General features: G+C 35.2%; 1 pseudogene; it reads right to left on the reverse strand.

Annotated features, from left to right (window-relative positions):
* Positions 1-346: 346 nt before the first annotated feature.
* On the reverse strand, positions 347-720 carry LOC110199269 (mitochondrial import inner membrane translocase subunit TIM16 pseudogene; annotated as a pseudogene).
* Between the last annotated feature and the right edge of the window lie 12800 nt (positions 721-13520).

Below are 13520 nucleotides of genomic sequence, written 5' to 3' on the forward strand. Positions count from 1 at the left end.
ATCAGTCTTCTTTGCTATGCTGCCAAAGGACCACACAACCACAAAGACTTATCATAATCTTTTGCCACCTTTTGTGTATCTTATCTTTTCTGTGGAAGCCACACTACCAAAGTGAAAATCAAGTGTATTTGAATTCTTAGCATGCTATTTACACATAATATTGTATTTCATGATTTTAATATATATTCTTTGCATTTTGCTATTTCAATCTTAAACATTTGGAACAATTTGAAAAGCACTGATTTGCCTGCTTATTTATTATTATTATTATTATTATTGCAGAACATATATTTATTACGTAGCTATAAATAATTCACACTGAGGCAAAGAAAGGTAGGACAGGAGGTCATGTTTTAGGCTTCTGCCCTCTCTCACTCTTGTTCTGGGCCTGGATTTTGAGCTCTTCATCTAGCTGTTCCTTGGCTTGCACCACCTTTGTAGGTAGAAGGAGCCACCCACAGATATATCATTTACCTTAAATAAATGATCAAAGTTCTTTTGGATTTCCTCTCAACTCAGCTTGTAGACATTGAGGATCGTCTGGGCTTCCTGAAGGCTAACTCTAGAAAGGTTGGATGCAGCTGCAGACTGATGACCGGCTTGCCCACGACCATCTGCTGCTGCCCAGCTGGCTGCAAATTCCTGCCGGAGTGCCCAGGCAAAGGCCCTTCCAACCACCTGCACCCCCATCACGATAATCTCAGCTAGGGATTTGGCCATGGTGGTGGAACTCAGCCTTTGGAGCTGTGGTGGCCGCAGGGCTGCAGCCCTGGCTGAAGGGTGGAGGGTCAGAGGTCGAGGAGGAGGTGAAGCCCCAGCACCCCAACTCATATTTTCTTTCTAATAGCTTTGATGTTGTTATATAGCCACACACAATTGAAAACTTAGTAAAAAAGGGTTTTATATAGGGCAAAATGACTGAATTTTTTATTGAATTGGCCCAGTGTTTTTGTTTCATGTGGACATTCTCTGTGTTAGCAAAGTAGAAGGTGAGAAGAGCTTTTTGTGGAATAAATTAATAAATGATAAAAAAAAAGCATTTATTAAATGCATTATTCTGCTTGGCCTGGAAGTAATGGGCAGAAGATGCAAAGGGCACATTTATGCTTGACAATGAATGACATCTTCTTAAAAATGAAATGGGTTCCTTTGAGGAGGTAATGAATTCTCTCTCATTTAAGCTTCTTGAGCAAATGCTGAAAGATGTAGAAATATGTATGCTGAAAGATGTATAATATAGAGGAACAGTTTGCTTGGGTGTAGATTGAGCTAGACAACCTCAGATACCCCTCCAACTGTGTGGTTCTTTTATTCTGAGAAAATGCTGCCTTTATATGTGCAGTTTGAACTTCCTTTATAAATTAGATATTTTCAGGAATCCTATTTTCCCAATAACCCTGATTAGATTTTTGGAGGTAGTTCTTCATGGAAAAAATGGCCCCAAGAGTTAATGAAAATCACATTCAAGAATACTAATCACACAAAAAGTGTTTTGCCTTTTCCCATACATAGCTTATATGCATTTAATTACTCCATATCATCCCTTGGAAAAATGTTATTCAAATGAATGGTCAGTACATGTGACCTGTGTACACATACCCAAGAGTGTATGTATATATGTGCTTACATGTATATTTATATATATAATAACACATATTATCGGCTAAATCTTATTTCACTGCAAAATTTCACTCATTCTATGTAACTTGAATATTTAAGCAGCCTTTGCCAGCTCTTTCATTCCCCTAGGGATTCGCTAAAATTCTCTGGCTGATAGTATGATATATAGAAGTACCCCCATTGGGACAGAACTCACAAATATATTAATAACATATTGCACTTAATTTTGTAAAAAAAAACTCAATATAGAGTGTAAATGACTTGTCACTTTAAAAAGCAATAATTGTAAGTTATAGTACTTCAAATAAAAATGCAAAAGCCAGTTAGAAAACATTTGTAAGTGGTAATTGATACTGCAGATTCAACTGCAGAATGAAACTGACAATTTTAGCTGATTCTTTAAAATCTAGATTTGGAAAGAGTGAAGAGTATGTTAATGTGAGGTATTCAGGTAGGTAAATTGAATTGATTCTTAAATAACATAAGAGGAATATTTTCCAATTATGCATATCCAACTTGCATCTCTCTCTAGAAGTCAGGCATTATTAATGCCACTGAACTTTTCTATGTGGATGTCTCAAAAGTCAACAACTCTCCCATAATCAACATGTCCAAAACTGGAATTATCTTTTCCTCTAAACAAACCCTTTCCCTTAACTTCCCTATTTCTGTCATAGGGAATGTGATGTTTCCAGTCATCTGCTTTTGCAACTGAGGAATTGTCTTCAGCAATTCATTCTCTTCATTATCATTCACCTCCCCCTTCATCCAATCATTTGTCAATTCTTGCAATTCTATTTACTCAATAATTCTCACATCTGTCCCCTTTTCTTTAGTTACATCACAACTGCACAAATGCAGGCTCTTACCTCCTCCGCTCCAATTTTAGACTGTTTTAATGGCCTCCCAATTGATTTACTTGTGTGCATTTTCTCCTTTCTCCTATTCCTCCATCACAGTCACCAAGTTGTTATTCCTAAAGCATTATTCTAATCTGTCAGTGTCAACTCCCTGATCAAAGAGTTCTGTTGTTGACTCTGTTACCTATAGGCTTAAATGCACATGTTGGCATTTAAAATCATCTAAAGCTGACTTAGGCCTATCTTTCCAGGATGATTACACATTATTCCTCCTCATGTCCTCTGCATTCCAGCCAAACTAACATAGCTGCCATTCCTTACACAGTTCACTGCATCTCAAGTTTCCAATCCTCCATGTTTAGAATGCATATTCCATCCCTCCTCACTTATGCCTCTTCACATTTCTAACTCCTTTCAAAGTTCAGCTTAAATGAAACCCACTTCAAGAGGCCTTTCTTGATTCTTCTCTCTTCCTCCCTCTCCAAATACTCTTTATTATTTTGTAGGTATCTTATATTTTCTTATGTATGAACATATTTCTTCTCCTGATAGAATATAAATTTCTGGAGGGAAGAGACTGCCTCAACACCTTAAATTTGTACCTGTGGCATCCAATATAAGACCTGACACATACTAGGCATATAATAAATGCTTGTTGATTTATTGATTAATTGAAAAAGCAATCAGTGAATATTCTCAAAGGGCAAAGAATTTGAAAACAACACTTTCTCCTTATTGATGTTCTATTTAATGTTTAATTATTTTCAGATTAAACAACTCATTACAAAATTTGAGCCATATTAAGCACTATTCCCATGAATACTTGTGAGTTCATGAAGTGCCTTCTTGCTTTTTTTTAAATGAGAAAGTTATTTTTGCTTCATATTCGAGGTATTTCTGTAAATACAACAGGTCTTTGATAGAGCATATAGTTAGCGTTGCCACAACCTCTCCAAAAGTTTCACTAAAAGTATTCATCTCCAACTGAGTGACAAACTGAGCATCTTTATTACTTCCTCATAACTTAATTTGCAAACAACAAGCTTAACTCCCTTACCCTCTAGCCCTAGGGTCAGCCTTATTGAATGAAATTTCAATTTGTGCCCAAGGGCCTCAGGGGTAATTACTGGGGTTTGGTGAACAGTTTGCCTACAGAACTCTAGTTGAAATCCAAACAATATCTTTTTGTAGCAATAACAATCCCATCTCCTTGATTTACATTCTATTCCTCTAGCTGTATGACCTAATGATTTGTTTACTTCCTTTATTTTTACAGTGGGCATAGGTTTCTGGGTTTGTTTGTTTGTTTTTTCAATTATTTTTACATCTCCATCATGGTCAGCAGCTATACCTCATTCATTTTCATTTTATGCTATGATTTTTTGTCAGAGATTCAGGATTTTAGCATGGGATTGAAATACATTTGGATTCCTATTCTCTAAAGTCAGTTACTTCAATGCTTTCTAGTAGGGCTGAAAAATTAATTTGAGGAAATATTTATTTTAAAAAGAAATTGATTACAGACACATACCCTTTCAAGAGAAATATCAAATATAGATTACTTGACAAACTACTTTTTTGGAAAATAGACAAGCCCCTGGTTGAAATTCCTGTGAACTCAATAAAGTGGCATTTGGGGGGGGATTCCTACATTAGAGATTTTTTACATTGTTTACAATAATGTAATTTTAAAGTTCAGAGAAAATACAACTAAAATTGAAACTTTGCTCCTCTTTCTAGCTCTAATAATGAAAAAAAATTAAAATAAATGTGTGACAGTTTTGGATGACAAGCAGTCACCTACAATTATTCATTTCCCTTTAGTTATTATTCATTTCAATACCTCAAAAAGCCATTATTTCATTTGTTTTAGCATATGTTTGAGCATGCATATTATGACCCCATCTTTCCTACGTAGAAAATAGTTTCCATGAGTTATTGTGGCCTCAAAACAATACAACCTCTGGAGTTGAGGCAGAGATGATGAGCCCTCATACTTAGTGTTATTCTTAAATGAGAGATAAATTTTCCATCACTCTACCTATCCTGCCATTTTAAGCTGGTAATATTTATGAAAGCTTGTGATCCATTGCCATAGCCTTTAAGAGCCCAGTAATTTCTGTGCAATGATGAGCCATTGTAGTAAAATATAAGGGTATGTTACTATTGACCAGGTCAGTGCTTTTCCCAATTATACATTCCTGAGATAACATCCCCTATATCACTGCAAATATATTACTTATGTATCATGTGCCCTGGGAATTCGCTTTTCTAGCCTCCATTCTCCCTGGTAGACCAGGTGTGAAGGACTCCTCCCTTCAGCATTCTAAGGGTAGCCATGAGAGGTTGAGGGTGGTTTTTCTAATACTATGACTCATGGGTATCCCTCCTACATAAAAATACACTATTCTTCTCTTATTGGTTATCAGTCAATATTAATTAGCCAGCCAAACTTAATTAACATTACTAAGGTGGTATAATAAGAAAAAGTGCTACAAAACACCACCATGGTCACTGTCCCAAACCTGGGGTACACTCTCCCACAAATATACATGGACATCAACAGAAAGTGAATTCAGTCAGTGTACTAATGGCAAAGGGAAGAAACCACAGTTCCTGAAAATCCATTTGCTGGAAGTGATTTTCTCCCCTTTGTTAGATCCTCTTGAAGTTCCCCTTAGGCATGGTGCAGATTTTGGCTGGGCTTGCATTTCCTTACTGTGTGTAGTTTGCCCTTGGGCTCCCAATGCAGAGAGAGAGAGAGAGAGAGAGAGAGAGAGAGAGAGAGAGAGAGAGAGAGAGAGAGAGAGAGAATCTATAGAAAGAAGAGATAAACACTTCATTTACTTGGGAAATTTCACATTAGTATCTCATATTGCATGGCCTAAATTAATAGGGCTTACCTTGGACACTGTGTACTAACATACTTTGGTTTCACTCATTGTCCTGTTATCTGTCCAGTGAATTATCTCAATAACTTGTCAAAATACTATTACTATTGATATTAAACCTACTTCAAATACCATTTACAGTAGCAAATAACATTTTTATAGAATTTTGAGGTTTGTGAAGAATATATCTAGATACAGAAATATTTAGCTATATACATACAAATATGTATATGTAGATATTTGTACATATGTATATGTATGCACACACACATATTCCCAAGTGATTCCCTGTGAGGTATGTACAGCTAGTGTTATTATTTCCATTTTACAAAGAATGGAGCCAGCTGAAAGAGATTAAACAGTTGACTGAGGATAACACAAAGAATAAGTCTAAGAGGAAGGATAAGGCACTGGACTTTGGCAGAAGACCTGGGTTCCCATTCCATGTGTTTCCCTGAAATATTATGAAGTTTTAAAATTGTGATCTCTTTCCGTGAAGTGTTATATTTACTCACAGCCTCAAAACAGCAACTGGCATAAAATACTATTTGCAACCCATGAATAAGATGGTATTGCCTGAATTTAATTCCAAAACCACCCTTACTTGCTATGGAATCTGATGCAAATCACTTAATACCTCCTATGCATAATTCCCTCTTCTACAAAAGGAGGATAATGATAAAGGTTGTACCTATATCACACAGTTCTCAGGAGCATCAAAGGGATAATGGCTCTTTAAAACCGACATCTTTGTGCAGCATGTTAATAACAACGAACTAACAAATAATACTCTGTTAAAATTAGTCAGTTTTTCATTACATGCTCAAATTTAATGATGCCATATAAACTAGAGAGGCAGTGTTACATAGTAGATAGAGTCCTGCCTGGATCATTCAATACTAGTTTAAAAATGCAAAATTCTCTTTGGTCTGCAGCACCTCAATACGTTTTCTTTTATATCTTTCTAGTTATAGAGAAAGACTAGTGTTATTTTGGGTTATTTATTATTTCTATGTTCCATTTCTCAAAATGTTTCAGAGGGCAAGTTCTTTCTTTCTCATAAGATGTAGGTTGGGAAACTTCTGTGACATAGTTTAACCTTTGCATTTTTTTGTGTTTTTCCTCATTTTGTAAAATTAACTAATAATTTCAAAGTATTTAGCAGATGAAAAGTATAAAGCATTAACATATTATCATTAGTCTGGTTTCCTAAAATTCCTTTACTATTCTTTGCAGTGTGTACATGTCTCCGATATTTCAGACTGATGCTTGCCGGCAATAAACAAAGAGCTTCTAGGGCATTTATAACCACATGACAGCCAGTAAGAAGTAAGATTAGAATTATACATTGTGGTAGGCTAGTTTCCCAGGCAGAAATTGTGTGAATGTTATATTTTCCCAAAGACCAGAAAAATAATTTGAAAAACAACCATTCTCTTCACTTTCCGGAAGAGAAAGAGTCTGTGGCAGTCTCTACTTGACTGTCTTTGTGTTGGTAAACTGATTTTTAATAGTAAATTTGCTGAAACTGAAATTGATTTTATTTAAAAATTTTAAAACTCATTTCCCATGCCCTTTAGGTCTTTTTATTTACTTACTAAAGTCCAGTACTTCTGAGCTGTTACCTTTCCAATATAACCTCAAGGGCATTCGAAGTTCTGATGACATTGTGATCACTAGACTTTAGATGACTCTCAACTTCTATCTTATTTATCATCCTTGTCTCATTTCCCAACGACATTAGGACTAAGTTTGTAGGAGCCCAGGCTCCTTGTGGATATTCTACAGAATATGTCAGGAAACAGTTTTGTACTACCTTCAAGAAAAAAAACACTCTTTCTTATCAATTCCATAATTGCTATCCCAGTCAATATTAGCTAATTGAAATACCCATGATTAATGATCTCTCCTCTTACAGCCTTTTCTTATCTTAGGATTCTTTCTAAACGCTGTCTAGAAGGTCTATATCATTTTCTAGTGATCTTTCTTTTCGAGTTTTAATTTTCCTGTCTTTCATCTTCATCTAAACTGTCCCTACTCAGGTGTCTAAGCTACATATGTCATTTATTTCTTTTGTCACCATCTCCTTTCTCATTCATATCACCATACGTCTTTCTGTCCTGTGGTGTCTATCCCTTTAATAGTACATATTTATCACTCTATTCCATTCCTTCACTGTGCCTAAATATAGTTATAGAATGAGCATGGGGAATGAAGGACTATGATTGGCTGATGACACCTCTAATTGCTAAGATATTAGGCTTGTCTGGAATTATAAAATTTGGGTTTATCAAATCACTAAAATATCACTTTTCTTTAAGGAAGACAAGTTTAAGAACCCAGGTTCAGACCTTCTATTCACCTCTCTTTCTTTAGAAGCTAGAGAAAGGTGCTTATGTTATTTTTTTCGCTTTAACTGTTTTGTTTTGTTTGAATTGTCATTCTCATAAGTATAATTATCAAATAATATTTACTTATTGCAATATTCGGTGCTTACAAAGTTAGTTAACTTACTAGCTAGTTAATAGGATAAACTGTAGACTCTTTCAGGCCGTGGAACATACATAGTTCATCTTTTTTATTTCTCTTACTGCCAAGGACAATGCTTTGCACATAATAGGTGTTCAACAAATATTAGTCGTGTGCAAAAATGAATGAATGTTAGAAATGATGACTAACAGGAGATTGTTTTCTAGAAAAAGAAGATAGATTTTCCTTTCCTAAACTGATAAAATACAACATGGAAGAAGTCCACAGGTCAGAACAAAGATGCATTAAAATATCTCAAATGTTTTCTATATAGCCCTATGATTTCCCACTATTACCAAGTGGAGTTTCACAAGCAAATATCTGGCCACTTTACAAAAATTAGACTTATTCAAATATTAACTTTAATGCAGGTCTCTATTGCATATAACATTGTGATCCAAGATTACATAAATACATTCTGCTGTTTTTCCACTAGAGTACTCCTGTTAAGTGGCATATGCTAACTTTGTTTAATAGAAAACTCAAGGCATGGGACCACCTACTTGAGAGGTCATCAGAGAGGTTGATGACAGTGATGGAAACCAAATTGTTTTCTAAGCCAGGGAGTCTTAATGAAGGGGGTTCTATAAATTTGCTCTAAGAAACATTTTAATAACTGTATTTTTATATAACTGGTTTCATTAGTAATCCTATTATTTTTTTTTCAAATTATTCTGAAAAGGAATTGATTGGCTTTTAGACTGGCAGAGGGGATCATGACCCAGAAAAGGTTAAAAAAAACCCTATTATAAACATGTAAAAATAGATATTTTTGTTGAATTGGAGATAAAAATTGATGCTCTAAAATATGTAGGTAGATATATACATGTATGTACATATATGTGTATGTATATATGCATATACAATTTCTAATTTCAGTCTATTTGCACAGCATGAAAAAATCAACTTGTAAATTCAAATAATATTGAAACCCAGTTGAAAGACCATGCTTTTTTTTTTTCCTGCTGTATGATCAGGTAAAAGAAAATTTGAGTCTGAATTATCCGGGAATTTGAATCATTCAGATTGAATATTAGATATTGATCAAAGAATGAAAAATTTTTAGAGAAAGAAAATTAGGGATGAAACAAAATTTGGACTAGGAGTCAGAAGATATGGTATCTGGGTTCACCTTTGTCATTATTTGACTCCCTAAAGCAAAGATAAAAAGTTCTATATAGCCTGTATACCTCATAAGGTTGTTGTGAGGGTCAAACGAAATAGTCTATGTCATTGTTCTTCTCTACCATAAATATAAATTGCCTTTGTTGTCATCAACAACTCAACTCTTCCCTCTCCAGCCCATTGACCTGTCCATTGAGTCTCAAGTCCTATGATTTTGTCTCTACAACATCTTTCTATTTGCCATGTTATCTCTACTAACAAAGCCAAGATCAAATTCAGGCTGTCATCTACAACCTTCTCTTTCTAATTGGTCTCCTTTTTTCCAAACTTTAAGTCATTTTCCAAATCTAACTGCCAAATGATTGATTTCTCAATCATAAGCCTGATCATATCACTCCCAGTCTAACAAAGAAAATACAAATGCCTTTGTTTTGCTCATCGAGTCCTTCACAGCTTCATACCTAATTTTCCAAACATTTTATCATTCCTCCTTCACACAAATGGTGTTCTAGGTAAATTGGTTTACTTTCTGTTTTTTTACACATGATATTCTTTTATTCTGCTTTTTGCAAGCTGCCGCCTATGCCTGGGATACTCTCCTTCCTTGCCTTGACTTCTTAGAATTCCTAGATGGTTTCCTTCAAGAATTGTAGTCTGCTAACTCCTACAGGAGCTACTTCTTAATCCTCTCAATTATTAGAGCTATCATTTTACCCATTCCCCACCAGTAAATTGCTTTATGCTTATTTGAATATATTGTATATTTATCTATCTGTATATATGTTGTTTCCCCATAATAACACGTAAGTTCCATTGAAGGCATGCTCTATTTTCTATTTCATCTTTGTACCCCCTTGCCTAGCACAATTACTGACATATGTCAAGCACTTTAGGGCTCATTGAATGGATTTGAAGTGAAGTGAATTGGATTAGAAATTAATTAAGGGTGATTTAAAGAAAGAATATTCTACTTCTACTCTTAAAGGAGGCTCAAAACTTTAGCAACTTTTGAGAGTAGAAATCAACTGCTATTTCTATACTGTAGTCATGACAAAGGGGACTTATACAGCATCATTTTAAAAAAAATTTATGTATATATTTTTGGAATCCAAATGATAAAAGTAGATTAAGATAAAGGATTTTGGTGCTACTGTAGTGAATTGCTAAACCTTTCCAGTATTATTTTTGGAATATACGATCATTGGAGCAAAATTTTTGAAATAAAATGTGACATGGTATTACCATTTCATCAACAGGAAAAGAACAATGGGTGAAAAATCTTGCAGAGCTTGTTAAGAAGTACCTCAGACTTTTAAATATTTTTAAAATCACAATCTTTCTACTGCCATAAAAATCCTTGTTACTGTACTACATACACTACACAGTCAAAAATCAGTGCAGCTCCTGAGGTCTGGAAGGCAGTTAATTTGGTTTTAATATTCAAGAGCGAAGATAAAACTTCTGCAGGGAAACTCTACAGCTGTCAGACTGTCAGCTATAACAAGAGACATAATGGAAGTGATACCAGAGGCCAGTTAAGAATAAATGTGCAATAATCATTTGTTGAGCTATGATCGAATTGTGTGTATGTGTGTGTGTGTGTGTGTATGTGTGTGTGTGTGTGTGTGTGTGTGTGTGTGTGTGAGAGAGAAGAAGAGAGAGAGAGAGAGAGAGAGAATCTTTCCCAAGACTTGACTGGCTTTGATTAATATGGGAGATGGTTATGACATACTGCAGTGATTTTTAGAAACTTCTTGCACAGTTCTAATAGGATTCCTCTTCTCTCATTTGACGATACAACCAGAGAGCAAGCACCTTAATCTAGAGATCCAGAACGGTAATCAGACAGGTTTTCTTTACTTATCCAAGGGATATTTCAGAACTAATAGTAGGTTCCAACACCGAAATACAGGCATGCCTTACCCAAGTCCCTAATTGGTTCCATGAAAACACGACTTCTATTGAAACACAGAAGCAGTAGGCAACAAGTTACATAGCAACAATGTTATAAATGGAAAATGCATTCCTGGGCAACCTGGATCCTTAATAGTAAAGTCAAAGTTCTGTTTTTATAGAGGCCTAACACCCTACCAGATCTGGGTTACATTGGATGGCTGATGTACTTACTGGATTTGTAGTGAGAGGACATAGGTTCAAAGCTTTGTTGTCACACATAATACCTTGCTGGTTCTCACTTTCCTCATACATCAAAGATTACCTCTACTTTCCTGTCTAGTCCTAAACTATGGTCTTATGTTTCTCAAAGACATAAGATACAGAGGTCTCTTTAAATAAACTAGCAATGTCCTGGAAAGAAGGATTCTTTTCTCCTCAGGAAAATTCCAAACTCTATATTAATATCAAGTAGTAAATGACAACTGTAAGGTAAGAGTGGGCATTGTTGCATTCAATCTCTTTGAGCATGTAACAGTAATTTAATAAATACCTAACATGCAACAGGCACTGTGGTAGGTGCTAAAGTTAGAGACTAAAAGGACGTAAGCCCTGTCTTCCTGAAGCTTACATTCTATCGTATATGTCTGTGTAAAAGACACAGATACAGAAAGACAGAGGCAGAGAGATAGAGAAAGACTGGGACAGAGGACAGAGCTAGGGAGGTAGAGATGGAAAGAGATGGAGACAAAGATAAAGACAGACTTCAGATAATAGAATTGTGATTACATTTTTTAAAAATGTCTGGTCCAAAGAGAACAAAGAGTGTATGGAGTTATTTTCAGTAGGTGGCAGTTGCTAGGGATGAAAGTGAGGTAGGGAGGAGTGAGATAGTCCAGCCTGTCATTTTATAGCTCCTTCTTTCCACTAATTATTCACTGTAACTAGGTGCTAAGTTTTGTTTCTAAGCTGCTAAATAACTGCAAGTGCTTATAGGTGGCCTCTGAGCTTGGTTCCCTGGGGAAAAAATAAATAAAAAAAACCTCCTCATTTTCTGTGCCCTAGTTATAGCTCTGACAACTAGGGAAAGCAGACTACAGAAATGGAGCAGTGGACAAGCACTGGGTCCAAACTGTGCATGTAGAAGGTCATAGTGCAATTAATTAGAATGGGAATCTGGGAGTTTGATAGCCAGATCTCCTTGATGCCCCTCATACAAGAGACCCAAGTAGCTGGCAAGTAAAAATTTCAAAGCAATCGTATATGTGTGCGTGCATGTATGTATGTATGCATCACATAGATACACACATCTATATAATACAAACACACACTTACATATATGTATGTAATATACACACACATACAATTACACATACATGTATAATATATATGTACACACAGTTACACACGTATGTGTACACGTGTTTGTATGTATATATTTCTCTTTGTTTTCCAAAAGTAGTTAGTTAAAACAATTAACCTGATGTGCCTCTTTGTTGTGATGGGACTGCTTTTGATGAGGGCAGCTGTTTACACACACACACAACACACATACACTCACAAATTTCTAATAAACATAAAATATGCTATACATATATAAAACAAAAGATAATTTATTACCTTAAAAAAAAACTTTTTTGTTTCCTGAACTACCCTACTTACTCCCAAAGAGTTCCATGTTGGCTTCCACAATTAATTAAGAGTTTTGGACAACCTGATTATGAATGAACTGTTTGCACATACAGAATTTAAAATAGGATAGAAAAAGAAATCAAAAAAAACTCTGGCCTTTGACTCAAAAGACTTGTATTCAAGCCTCAGTTTAAAAAAATATTTTTGTAATCCTGGGAAATTGACTTTACTTTTTTAATCCTTGGTTTCCTCTTTTGTAAAATAAAAATAATAAGACTTAGTACTACCCACCACCCAGAACTGTTTTGAGGAAAGTGTTTTATAATCTATGAATTTAATTCATGTCAGTAAATATTTATTTTGTTCCTTCAATGTATAAAAAGCTATGTTGGTGTCTATGGATAGAAAAACCAAAGCAATTTTTTCCCTCAAAGAGTTTATTCTACTAAGGGCAGCATATACAACATGCAAAGTAATATGAAGAAGAATGATCACTAACAAGTAGGGAGAAATCAGGGAATAATTCATAGAGGAATTATCCTGAGCTGATCCTTAGAGGAAGATAAGGATTCAGAAGGGTGAGGAGGCAGTGAATTTCAGACATAGTGATCAGCTGATGAGAATCCATAAAAGTGGAAGATAAAATATTGAGTTCAGGGAATGGTTGGTTAGTAGTCTAGTCATGCTGAAACAAACAGGGTACAAAAGGGTATAATGGAAAACAGAAGTAGGTTGAAACCTGATTTGGAAGCCGTTAACTTTAAACGCCAGGCCAAGAAGTTGTATTTTAGACTTAAAGCAGTAGGGATCATTAAAGGTTTTGAGTAGCCTGGTAAAATGATCAGATTTGTTCCTTATTAAAATTATTTTGGTAGCTGTGTGGAGCATTGGCTAGAAGGGAAGATCCTCAAACAACAATAAAATTTGGGGAATATTCTAGTTGCCTAGGCAAGAGGGAATGCAGGTGGTG

The sequence above is a fragment of the Phascolarctos cinereus genome, unplaced genomic scaffold, assembly GCF_003287225.1.
Source record: "Phascolarctos cinereus isolate Bilbo 61053 unplaced genomic scaffold, phaCin_HiC Scaffold_9;HRSCAF=440, whole genome shotgun sequence".
NCBI lineage: Eukaryota > Metazoa > Chordata > Mammalia > Diprotodontia > Phascolarctidae > Phascolarctos > Phascolarctos cinereus.